This window comes from Myodes glareolus, chromosome 1, assembly GCF_982192425.1.
Source record: "Myodes glareolus chromosome 1, mMyoGla1.1, whole genome shotgun sequence".
NCBI lineage: Eukaryota > Metazoa > Chordata > Mammalia > Rodentia > Cricetidae > Myodes > Myodes glareolus.
Window position 1 is genome coordinate 16016207 of NC_142026.1, and position 13447 is coordinate 16029653.

The following is a 13447-nucleotide window of genomic DNA, read 5'->3' on the forward strand; positions in this document are numbered from 1 at the left end:
CTCCCCTCCTGGCCTCTTAGGGGAGCCTGCTCCTAGCCCTCCCATTCCTTCCTGCCGACCTAGTCACATGATCTTTGTCTCTTCCCTGGCAAAATCAATTTTCTGTAAAAGCCGTTCCTCGTCCCCATGAACGTGTAACCAAGGGATGTGTGTTGACTGGCTTCCTTCCCTGCCGAGTTCTCTCCAGTAGGTTGCCCGGGAACAAAGCCTTCCCCTTCAGAAGATAAATTCTAAAGGTTGAACTTTCTGGAAGAAAAAAAAATTACAGATCGCATTTTAGCAAAGACAATTTCAGGGGTTCTGACACTAAGCCCGTCGATACAGTGACACCCTCACCAAAATTGTTAAAAAAGAAAATATGTGGGGAAAGACACCACTGCCAATCACACAGAGCAGATTATTTACCTATGGAGCAATCCCAAGTCACCATGAACAAGCCTGAGGAATAGGGTCTTTGCTGGCAGCAGAATGTTGTCTGAGGTGAAAGTTGTGTCTCGTAGCAGAATAAACACCTAAGGATACAAAGTAAAGAAGACCAACACACTGCTGTGTGCTGGGCAAGCTCAGTGCAGCAGAGTGACTATGAAGAACTGAATGTAGCCAGCCCTAACTTTCTTGTGCTATTGGCTTTGGGGGTGGGGAGGGACTGGGCTTTCAGTATGCCAGGTTAATTTTGCTGCATGTCTAGTGTGACCTTCTGGATTGTCACACTAAGCATGGGGAGGAGAAGAAGGACCGTGCTTTCTAAGAACATACAGAGTAACTAAAGGCTTAGTGCATTCAAAGGCTAGCCTGTCCCCCGGCTGCTGCTAAGGTGGCTTCCCTTCTGGATGTGGTCAACGTTATCTCTCTGCTCCAGAGCAGAACCAGAAGGCTTGGGAGGGCGGCATCATTCACTGTGGGCCAGACTCGTCATCTTGCAGTCATGCATCTTGAATGGGGATAACTGATAAACAAGGAGACTTGGGCCACAACCAATCTGTGGTCTTAGATGAGCTGTGAGCATAAGAAGAATAAAAACATCAGCGATCATCATCAAACAAGCTCCATATCTCCCTCGTCTGCCTTCATCTTGCCACTGCCAGGCCTCACACAGATGTGGTGCAGGGCAGTCAGTACAGAAAAGAGTAAAGGATTGCTTTCACCAGCGATGCCACCGCTACCGCTCGGGACCTAACGCTAGACATGCTATGCCTCTCGGAACTCATCAACCAGCCTTTGGAAAGCATTCTTAAGTTGATGGTGGCCGTGTGATTCAACCCGTGCCCTTCCATCCCTTTTTCCTCATGCCAACGTCTCAATATGGAGAGAGTTAAGTTCTCCTTCGGGAACATGAGTGACGTGACTTTGCAGTTGTTGTCCTCCAGAAGATGACTTGATCCAATTCCACCAGAGTGTGACGAGTAAACAGTCCATGCGTGATTGGGTCGGTGTCGGTAGAACCAGCACACGGAGCTGGAGGTCAGGTCCAGGAACACAATCTGCTTGCTTGATTCACGTGTCAGCCTCTGCCTCCAGCCCTTAGCCTGTTTACCTCACTACCAGATGAGTTCATTTAGGGTGGCGAATAGAAAAGTCGCTTGCAAATAATAATTTAAACATAATTGACATGATACAGAAAACAAAAATACAGTCATTGTGTGAATGCATATTATCCACCGGTCCAGTGTGCTTCATGGCTGATGCAGAGATCTCTTTGATAAGTGATGTTATTCGTCCCACACTATAGACTTGGGGTGCTCACTGTGACACCTAATAACGCTCTTTAGCTTTTGTTCTGGATTCCCTAGGTTTAAATGTCTTTGGGAGAATTTGCAAAGACAAAGAGAACACAGAGTCCCCACACAGGCTCTTGCACATATATCCACAGTCCAGGACACTCACTCGCCAACGCGGAGTGGAGGAAGGGATGCCATGACAAAGGTGGGTGGCATTATTGAGTAAGAACAAGCAGGGATCTCACTCACGGGGCATTGTACTCTGCCAGTCCCTGTGCCTCTAGGCTCACTTCCTTTCAAACACCATGCGATTTATAAAATATGTCACCTGGACTGAGCCCCACACCAGCTCTCTATTTCCCAAGCAAGCTGAAACCGTGGGTGTTTAATTACTGTTTTTATTACTTCCTATATGCCAGCACTTTGAGAGGTGTTCTTAATATTGCATTGGCTCACTCAGTCCATTAGCATAAACATGCACTGTAGCGCCCCCTCTCTGCTGATGTGACTACTGAACCCAGCAGTGACCAGACCTCGCAAAGGCTAGACTCGTGTTGAAACCACTAACCATGGTATGAAAAGCGATGGATTTTTTGTCAGCTCTGTGTTTTGGTTAGCAGCCAACCTGTTTATCTTGAGCATCCCTGTGGTGCTGAGGGAAGAATCCGTGTGACTGTGGTTCCCCAAGAACGTTGCTCAACATTCCTATGATTCTCTTAACAAGGCTGATGTCACTCCTCTGGGTAGTGTTTTGAGGTATGGGAAAGGACTGAACCATATACCATGTTAGGTATCTGTTATTTCACTGTATACAGCCTAGGCATAAAGAAATGCCAGTGATCATTGGATAAAATGATAGCATGTATTGAATTTACACAACCTTATAACACTTTATAATGTCTAACCATGTCTATGTGTATCCACTCATTTCATTCTCATCACCATTGTAAGTTATTCTTAATGAGTGTTATCAAGATTCAATGAGAACATAGACCAGCACTTGGCACAAGGCCCGATACGTATCATACGATCCCAGATTATCTATTGCCTATTATATCTTAATTCTTTGCGGTTAGTGGACAACGTGATCCATTTCTTTTCACATGTTCAAAGATTTTTCAAGGGATGGAGAATCCTGGATTTTTTTAAGGGTTTTATTTTATTTTTATTTGTGTGTAAGTATCTGCGTATGCACGTGTGCAGTGGGTGCCAGGGCACACCGAGTCCAGAGAGATCTGAACTCCTGAAACTAGAGTTTCAGGCAGCTGTGCTGCCTCGGACGGGTGCTAAGAACCAAACACTTGTGTTCTGGAATTGTGGCAATCTCTCCTCCCTTGAGTTCTGGATTTTCATGACAATTTTTCCCCTTATATTTGGTGATCTCATATTTATTTGTTTGTTTGTTTGTTTTGCTTGCTTGTTTTTTGGTAAACGGTCAAGCATATTCTTTTGCACCAAAATTGCCTCGTTTTGCCATAGGCTGTCTGCTGTGATGACAGGGTGGTAGCCCTTTCTCTTACACTGAAATTTGGGGCAGGGGACAATATTCACAGCCAGCACATGTGAGAAGGGGACAATGGGGTTCCTCGCAGCTCATGGCTGCCTTTGGGACACCCAGTGAGCAGCTGTGGAGAGCAGTGTGAGGTGCGGACACTGGGCCTGCAGGGAGCAGCGTTTCCCCAGGAAACCAGGAAACAGGAGCCAGGGCGCTCCTCTCCATCTACTGAGTTCACTGAAGAAAATTTGGCTCTTCCACCCTCCGTATGACCTCTGAAGGCTTCAAAATGGCCTGCATCTGTTCCCCTGATGGGAGCCACAAAAGCTTCACTACATGAAGTTGTAGAAACTTGTTGAGGAGATGTAGGCCTGAGATACTTGTTTCCAGTCAGTTTAAATACTTGGCCAGTCTCAAAGTTCAGAAAATCACTCTTAACAGTTAACCCAAAAAGGAAATCAAAAATAGCCTGGAGTATGGACTTAGGAATCATTCCTTGGCGATCATTGAACTGTTGTTTGCTGACCAGAGACTGTCTCCACCATGGGCATGACCAAGCCCAGGAGCTCCAGCCTTTGGGGGCATTGGATGGCATTTCTTCAGTTACTCCCTCAGTACTCTTCCTGGGGCTACAGGATGAACTCAGCTGCAAAGCAGGTCATTTGCGCCCAGGAAGGAGATGACCATCATAGAAGGGTGTTTGGACCCAGGCCAACATAAATGTCTGGTAGGGTTATTTCCAAGATGAGACTGGCTTTGCACTAAGCAACAACTTTTTTGTGGTGCGAATGTTTCCTTCAGGGAAATCCTGAGGCAAGAATACAAGCTTAACTATTTCTGTAGAGACCGGAGATGTGATAAGGACCCACAAAATACATACCATGCTCCAGGGACCAGGAGCTCTGAAAGGAGAAACACAAGAAAGTTCTCCCAGACACACACACACACACACACACACACACTGTGTGTGCTTGTGCATGCATGTTCATGTCATATATAAATACACCACCCACAATGTCCAAGTAAATATTCATATAAAAACAAATACTAGTTTAAAATCTGGGTGGGAGGGGTAGAGAAGCCCATTGTGGGAGAAGAACCTAAAGAAGAAGGCAGATGTTCTTGTGACACACCACCAGTCACCCATTGTGCCAGGGTGCATGCCCAATGGAGTAGGTAGAAGTGGGATTGAATTATATCTCCCCACATTTCGTGTGCTGATAATCTCACCCTAGTACTTCAGAATATTACCTCATTTGAAACCAGTGCTTCCAGAGAGAACTGGGTCCAATGAGGTCATCAGGATAGCTCTTACTCTCTAATCTGCCAGGTAAACTCATAAGGGGTGGATTTGTATATAGATAGGATACGCAAAGAGGGATGAAAGTCAAAAAAAGATCATAAAACTCTGGGCCATCTACAAGGTAAAGATAATACCCATGGCAGAGTCTCTAATTGCAGCTCTGGGAAGGAACTATCCTGCTAACAATTCAATGTCTCCATTCAGAACCTATGAGAAAATAGATTCCTGTCCCTGCCGCCAAGTTGTAGTTGTTGTGGAAACACTGTGGTTAGAAATGGCAGAACCTTTCTAGCCTCCAGGAGTCAGGCTCCTGAGAATTCACAACAGGCCTCCTTCTGTATTCTGGTCCCAGAAACACAAATTGGCAATATGAAAGTGGTATCTGGTCTAAGAGTACAGGCCCCTGCGAGCACACCGAACAGTACTGAAGAATACATTTTCAAGGTAACTCCTGATGAATCCCACAATATGCGTTTCTTTTACCTAGCAATGTAGTAAACAATGTACAGCCCTACAAGTTGTGTGAGTTTTATCCCTTCACTGTGGGTCTACCCTGTGCTCATCTATGCATAAAATATAGATAATATAATTGTTATATAATATTTATGACATTTATTATTATATAATATTCCCACAATGAAATATAATCTCCTGACCAGCTATAAACTCCCAACAAAGGCAGCTTAGAAATGTTCTGACAGACCCTCTTGTAATATCAAGGTGATGGGGACCAGGAGAACAGAAGAGTTGGAAAGCCACTTTGTTGATGGATAAACATGTCTTGTGTCCTAATTCCAAAGCTGGGGTTTTGGGTTGTATACCGGATTGCTTTCTTTCCAGAGAGAAATGGTCTTATGGGATGGTTGTTTAGTTTTGATTGCTAAGACTAGGTCTCACTGTGTAGCTCACACTGGCCTCAAACTCGTGGCAACCCTCTTGCCTGAATTTGTGCCTGCTCTCTTTTAAATTTCTCCTTGGTGCTCGGGACTGAACTCTGGGCTTTGCATAAGCCATGCAAACACTCCACCACCAAGTTATAGCTCCAGCCCTGGAATCGCTTTTTAGCATGAGAAATCCGACAGCATTCCCTTTGCTCTGCAGAGTTCTACATGGAATGAGCTTTGAGTCACCCAGCTTCTGTGTACCTATTTGTGCAGGTGGTTTGCCAGTTCCAATTCAACACTTGCAAGCAGAGGAAGCTTCCTCCTTTCTTTAAGACAGCCCTAAGGCTTACAAATCCCTTGATACCAACCCAGAAAACCATACCAGGCTGTCGAGGGTAAGGACTTTTTCTCTTTGTATTTTAAGTTACTTGGTGTAAGTTGCTGCCCGGGGCCCTTAGCCCTCAAAAGGCCCTTTGATGAATACAGTGGTGCCATTGGTTCAGATGGCACCTCTTTTCTGATGGGAATCATAGTAATGCACAGCTCCTTCCTGGGTAGTGGGGCTTGGTTTCCAGTTCAGAGAACACTGCAGTTGTCTGGTCTTTTGGTAGAAAAGCTCAAAGAGAGAGATGGGGCAGCGGTTTCAGTTGAAAAGAATCGGTAGTGCTTCTGCATTGAAGAACTGTTGCTACTCCTCTCTCTCTCTCTCTCTCTCTCTCTCTCTCTCTGTATCTCTCTCTGTCTCTCTCTGTCTGTCTCTCAGTCTGTCTCTCTGTCTCTCTCTCTCTGTCTGTCCCTATGTCTGTCTATCTCTCTGTTTGCCCCTCTCTCTATTTCTCTTTCTGTCTGTCTGTCTGTCTCTATGTCTGTCTGTTTGTCTCTCTCTGTCTCTCTCTGTCTCTGTCTCTCTCTCTCTCTCTCTGTGTGTGTGTGTGTGTGTGTGTGTGTGTTTAGGCGTCACTCTCTCTTTAATGAATAGCAATTGATGTCCATGAATAGATGATCCTAAACCCTGTACGGGAAACCTAAAGAAGATCAAAGCTTTGCAAGCTTGCCCTGGGCCACTGAACTTCTTTGGGCACTGTGTTCCCATCGATCTAAGCAAGAAGACTAAAGGTAAAAGGACAGCTCAGTTCCGAGGAATGCATATTCTAAAAGTCCACACTGCCACCCACCAACCCTTCATCAGCCAAAGGACATTCTCAGGAGATGAGTTAGAAATGACTGGGTCAGAAACAATATTCTTCTCTGGGCAGAGCTGGTTTAGGTTCTAATAGTAAAGGACTGCTCCCACCTATGAACAGATCATTCTAACATAGCAGAGAGCCTTTCCTCTAGTCCTCAAAGCTCTGGGAAACAAGCAGCAACCACCATCCTAGAAGCGAGAAAGTCAATGTTTTGGCAGAGCCAAGTAATTGGCCTACACTTGCTAACTGGTAAATGTGAAGTCAGTGTTAGACTCTAAATGGAGTGATACCAGAATTGTCAGACTTGGCAGTATATCTGTGCCATAGAAATAATACACGTATCTACACAATCCATGAAACCCTATGAGCACATTCATAAAATCACAGGGAAGAAATTGAATTGTATGTCTTTATTTCTCTCCCCACTTCTGTATACATTTTAATATCAACATTGAAATCAAAACGTATATTGACATATATATATGTTATATATATATATATATATATATATATATATATATATATGTAATCTATAGCAATACACAACTCTAATTCCATAGGGATTTACTTTATGGACTAATGTGAGAAGTCCTTCTGTATAGGTGTTGCTTTTGTTAGCTAATGAATAAAGCTGTTTCAACCAACGGCTTAGCAGAGTAAAGCCAAAAGGGAAATCAGAACAGAGATCTAGAGAGAGAGTAGGCAGAGTCAAGGAGATGCCATGTAGCTGCTGAAGGAGAAAGACACCAGCCTCATGGGGATACACAGATTAAAAGAAATGGGTTAATTTAAGATGTAAGAGTTAGCTAGAAATATGCCTAAGCTATTGGCCAAACAGTGTTGTAATTAATGTAGTTTCAGTGTGATTATTCGTGCCTGGGTGACTGGGAAATGAACAGGCAATCTCCTGCTACAATAGACGAAGGGTCCTTTTTACTGCGATAGACTGAGGGAAGTCATTATTTCCCAGTTAGAACTTAGAGGAAGACAGATGACTGACAGAATGCCTCGATGCCTCAGATGTCAAGGCTGATGCCTCAAGGTGGGAAAAGGAACTGGTTCCAACCATTGTCCTTGACTTGAATGCTGTGCCATGTGAACCTGTATGCAGACAAATACAAAGCGAGTGAGTGAAGGCCAAAACTAACATCACCACTAAATACTGAGGCAAACTTCAGGTCTTCACAGTCTTAGCAAAACCATCTGAGGCCAACTTTGTCACATAGAATATTTTGTTTTCCTCAGCATTTTTATTCCTAAATGAACAAAGACTTTAAAAAAATCTCAAAATAATCCCTCCCTTTGAATCCACCTCCCAGCCAGCACTTATTTGATATTTCCAGCAGTAATTATAAAATATCAAATGTACATGACTTAAAAGCACCATTAGAAAGAGAGAGAGAAAATAAAGTGTTTCTCCTGTCCTCATCTCACTTTCAAATCCTCTTCAGGCAGATGTCTGCCTTTAACACCTCTCTCTTTCTCTCTCTCTCTCTCTCTCTCTCTCTCTCTCTCTTGCTTTGTGCATGTGTGTGTGTATATGTCTTTCTCCTCCCACCCTCTCTCTCTTTCTTCTTCAAAAGGTTCACATACCTTACACTAAGCAACTTCTATCTTCCTTTAGCTGTTACTGTATACCATTGTTACCTAATCTGCTGCAGTAAACTAGACTGATTCAATGGTTTTTGTTGCCAGTGGAAACGTGTGAGATACAGATACCAACACCAGCCCTGTATTCTGGGCTCTCTCTCATTCTGCTAATCACATTACACTTGCGTTTCCATCTAATTCAAAGGCTGCACAAGGATTCTACTAGATTCCTTAGATTCTTTCCATTTGCCTGTCCAACCCCAGTACACATTGCACTTCATGGAAAGCAACCACAGTGCCCTTGCTTCTGGCTCTTCATTGGAGTCAGTCCCATGACAACAGAAGGGATGGGGAGGGAGAACTAGGGAAGGATTTGGTTTCTGGATCTCCCACTGGTGTCCTCTACTCCTGAGACAGAAAGTCAGAGTTTTGATCAGGTTGGCTTTCTCACACAGCAGTCTTAGGCTTGGTAGATAGGTATCCCCTCCTCCCATTCATTCCCAGAAATTACTCCCCCACGTTTGCTAGCCCAGGAATAGACACAGCCTCTATCATAGTTGTCCTCCTATTGCTGTGATAAATTACCTTGACCAAAAGCAACTTGAGAGGGAAAAGTGTGTTTCACTTTCTAGCTTATATTCTATCATGAAGGAAAGTCAGGGCAGGAACCAAGGCAGGAACCTGGAGGCAGGAACTGAAGCAAAGTTGCTTACTACCTTGTATGTTTGTGCCTTGCTCAGCTTGCTCCTCATTTCTTATATTTTTGGTTGCGATCCTAGTCTTTCATGCCTGAGCCATCTCTCCTGTGCTCTTTATGTCTTATATACCCTAGAGATGCAATGAGCAGCCCCTCCACATGAATCACTAATTAAGAAAATGCTCCATAGGCTTCCCTACTGGCCCATCTGATGAAGACATTTTCTTAATTGATGTTCCCTTTGCCCAGCTGACCCAGGCTTGTGCTAGCTGACAACACACACGCACACACACACACACACACACACACACTAAAAAATACAGCTTTCCTACCCTTGTTAAACTCTTGCAAACAGTCCTATGTCTTCAATGCTCTTCAAACCACTCAATTTGAGTGTGTGATTCGCTTCCTCCTAGAATTCTAACTCATGAATAAAAACTGTGATCCCCATGATACCAGTGACAAAAAAAGAGGCAAAAAGTTACCTGCCTATGAAAGGTACATCAGCCCCTGGAGGACCTGGCTTGACCCTTGAATTCACACCCTGGATGCACTCTCAACCTTGTATTCTCACCTCTCTTCAGAGTCACACATCCAAGTCACACAAATCACCTACATGACTTCCATACTTGGAGACCCACAGAATATTTCTATTATACAGTGTTCCCATGAATACTCTTCTAAACCTATCTTGGTAAATGTATGGGCATATTAGCAGTGCCAAGCCCATGTATACACATATACATATATAGACATATATATAAAACATAATTTGTAAAGATATCATCAAATTGGTCCCTTTGCTAATCAAACTAAATAAACTCATATAGTATGCTCTAGTAAGTCCATGCTAAACAGATATGAATATTTAGATTTGTAGATATGGAGGCAGATATGGACATGAATGTACGAAGAAACGCTGGCACATTCACGATGGGGTATCCTGCTTTGTTAGTGGTTGCAAGGACCTTGCACCGTCGCTTCTCTTCAGCCTCCTCCAGCACATTCTCCATTCACAGCACACTTAGCTCATTCTACAGGTTCGGGCCACCTCCACAGCTACTGTTGTCCTTGGAAACCATCCCATAGTCCTGGCATCTGCAACATTCTGGGGTCTCCACAGTCTGTACTTTCAACAATGACCTCCTATTTTTTCTTCAGGAACACCAACCCTACCATATGATGCCAAGTCTCAGCTCTTCTCGACGACTCCTTTTATCCAGTGACCTCCAGTGCAGTGAAGCTATTCTTTCACCTGTGGTGTCTCCTTTCCTCTCATGATGTCATGTTTCAGAATACTTGAGTTCAACTCTGCAAAGATGTATTACATTTTTTTTAACTATGTAAAGATGAGTTGCACTTGTTTAATTATGTAAAGTGTGTTGTTGTTTTACTTTTCTGCCTAAGGAACCTGATTGATCTAATTAAACGCTGAACAGTAATAGTGAGAGAGAGGGTATAGATAAAACTTCCAGGCAGGGAGAGTAAGTAGGAGGAGGAATTTAGACTCAAGAAAGAAAGAAAAGGAGACAACAAGGAGATGTCAAGAACCAGGCAGATAGACATGGAGGACACAGGAAAGTAGGACATTGTATTGATATTTCATTTGTATTTTAATAAATAAAGCTTGCCTGAAGAACAGAGGGTAAAACAGCCACACTGACCAATCATACAGACCAGGCAGTGGTGGCTCACACCTTTAATCCCAGTAGACACACTAGTTTGCCATAGAAACCAGGCACTAAAGGTGTATACCTTTAATCCTAGCACTAGAGGAGCATTAGATGGCAGGAGACAGGTTTCACTCTTATCTGCCCTGGCTTAGCTTCCTCTCCTGCCATGCCCATCTGCCTGCAGCTTCCTGTGGCACCTGAAGCTTGCCCTGTGCACAGCACCCACATGGCTTCCCACAGCAGGATGTATAGAATAGAAGATTAAAAGCCCCAAGGCAACATAAAGATGAATCGAGACAGGTTAAAAAAGCTAGTGGGGCAAACCTAAGCTAAGTCCAAGTATTCATAATTAATAAGATGCCTCCATGTCTTTATTTGGGAGCTGGTTGACAGCCCAAGGAAAATGCTAACTACAAAGCCAGACCTCACTTGATCCAAGGGTCTCCAATGCAACTGAAGCTGCACCAATTTCACTAATGGCCTCTCTTGACGTCCCACAATGTCAAACTTCACCTTTCCTCCATGACTCCCTTAATTATGCAGCTCTCATGTATCCAAAAGCAATAACATGTAGAGACTCTTGCGTATCACCAAGTTCACTTGTTAGCTTGAGATGCAGCCTTAACCCCCACTGATCAAGACTTCTCTGCACTGACTTTGAGAAAATACTCCCAACAGACTTCATCTCAGTGATACTGGATTCTTCCTAATCACAAACAATTTCTCAGACCCAGGTGGCCCCATAGATTTTCTCAGTAAAGCAAAGTTTCACTTCTATATATTCTTAATCCAAAACATGACATGAACAGCCCTGGTAGAGTCTTTTCTTCCCTGCGAACTTTGCCAGCCAAACCTCCATAGTCTTCCCTGTTCTCAGCATTATCATCCATGTTCCCACGATGAATGATTAATCTCTGAACACTCCATGGCTTTTCTAGCCTAAAGTTCCAAACACCAGCATGAATCTTTCCCCAAACAACACACCCAGGTCTTCAAGGCAATAGTCCACTCTCTGGTACCAATTTTGATCTTAGTTTGCTTCCTGTGGCCATCATAAAGAAGTGTGAGCAAAAGTGTATTGGGGAGGAAAAGGTTTATTTCACTTTACAGATTAGAGTACATAATGAAGGAAAGACACTCAGTAACTCATGTCAGAAACCTATGGGCAGGAAGTAGAGACCATTGCTTACTGACTTGCTCACTCAAGGTTAACACAGCCTGCTTTCTTATACAGTTCAGAATCAACTGCCCATAGTGGGCTGGACCCTCTCACATCAACGACTAACTGCTGACATGCTCCACTTGCTTATAGGCTATTCTGATGGAGGTCTTTTCTCAACTGAGATCTTCTCTTTCCAGATGACCCTTACTTATGTCAAACTGAAAAAAAAACCAACCAGTACAACCTTCTTACCCACACTAAGTCTTTATAAACAGTCCCACTCCTTCAATGCTCTTCAAATCATTCAACTTGAGTGTGTGATTTATGTCCCCCTAGGACTCTGACTCATGAATATGAACTCTGATCCCCATGATACCAGTGACAAAAGAGGGGCAGGAAGTTACCTGCCTATGCAGGGCAATTAGCCCGTGGAGGACCTGGGCTTGAACCTTGAATTTGCTTCCTGGATGCGCTCTGAACCCTGCATTCACTCTTCTCTGCTGAGTTATACACTTTAGAAATGTTGTTTCCATAAAACTTCAGAAACCCACAGGATTTTTCTCATACACAGCTTTTCTGTGATATCCTTATATATTCCTATCTTGATAACTGTATGGGCACAGATTTTAGCAGTGCCAAGTTCGTGAAAAAATTTTATATAAAGTATATACATATATTTTATGCGTGTGCATGTATATATATACATATATATATATATACTTATAATTTGAAGAGCTGTTATTACATTGATCTCTTTGACAATCATATAGTATAATACATTAAGTCTATCCTAAATGGATGTAGATTTATATTTGTAGAAATAGATACAGATAGAGACATGGATATACAAAAAAAAATGCTGTCACATTCATGAAGGGAGTGTCCTGCTTTGCCTTCTAGTATTGTGTTAAGGTCCAAAAACCAAAGCAACTTGTGGGCAGAAATGATTTATTTGACTTACACATCCCAATCACAATCTAGCATTGTGGGAAGTCAGGGCAGGAACTCAATCAGGAGCAGAGGCAGAAGGGTAGAAAGCTGCTTACTGGCTTTCTCTCATTGGTGTGCTCAGTTTGCTCTTTTGTATAACCCAGGACCATTTGCCTAAGGATGGCACCACCCACAGTGTGCCAAGCCCTTCCACATCAATCATTAATCAAGGAAATGCCCCACAGACCTGCCAATGGGCCAATCTGATGGGGACATTGCCTCAGTTTCAGTTTCCTGTGCCCAGAAGACTCTAGAGTAGCAAAAAGCCAACCAGGGTAAGGGAGTTCACATCCACTCTGGGAGAGGTATTTGATTGCTGCTTCTGTTTGGGGCAGAAGGGAAAAGCTGGCGGTGAGTGGAAGTCCATCACTGCGGAATTACTGGAGAAACTTTACTGGCTGGACATGAGAGGGTTCTGCACAGAAGTTTGAAGCAATGGTGCACTTGAAAAGAAATGTTGGAAATAGACTGCCAAATTTAAAAAGTAAAATACACGTTGTAATGCCATTTTTTGTAAAATAAAAAGAATCCTCATAAAACAATAACCCACTTTTTACATGAATCCATGCAAAATATTGCATATGGTACCTGTGAGAGGCGATTGCCTAGGAGCATGGAAGGCAGTGACGAAAACATTAATGTGGGGGTCAGCATAGAGAAAGGAAACGTCAGGTTTCCTTCTAGACAGCTAGGATGACTTACATCGCTCCTTACAATTCGACTACTCACCCCTATCTACAATATTTCT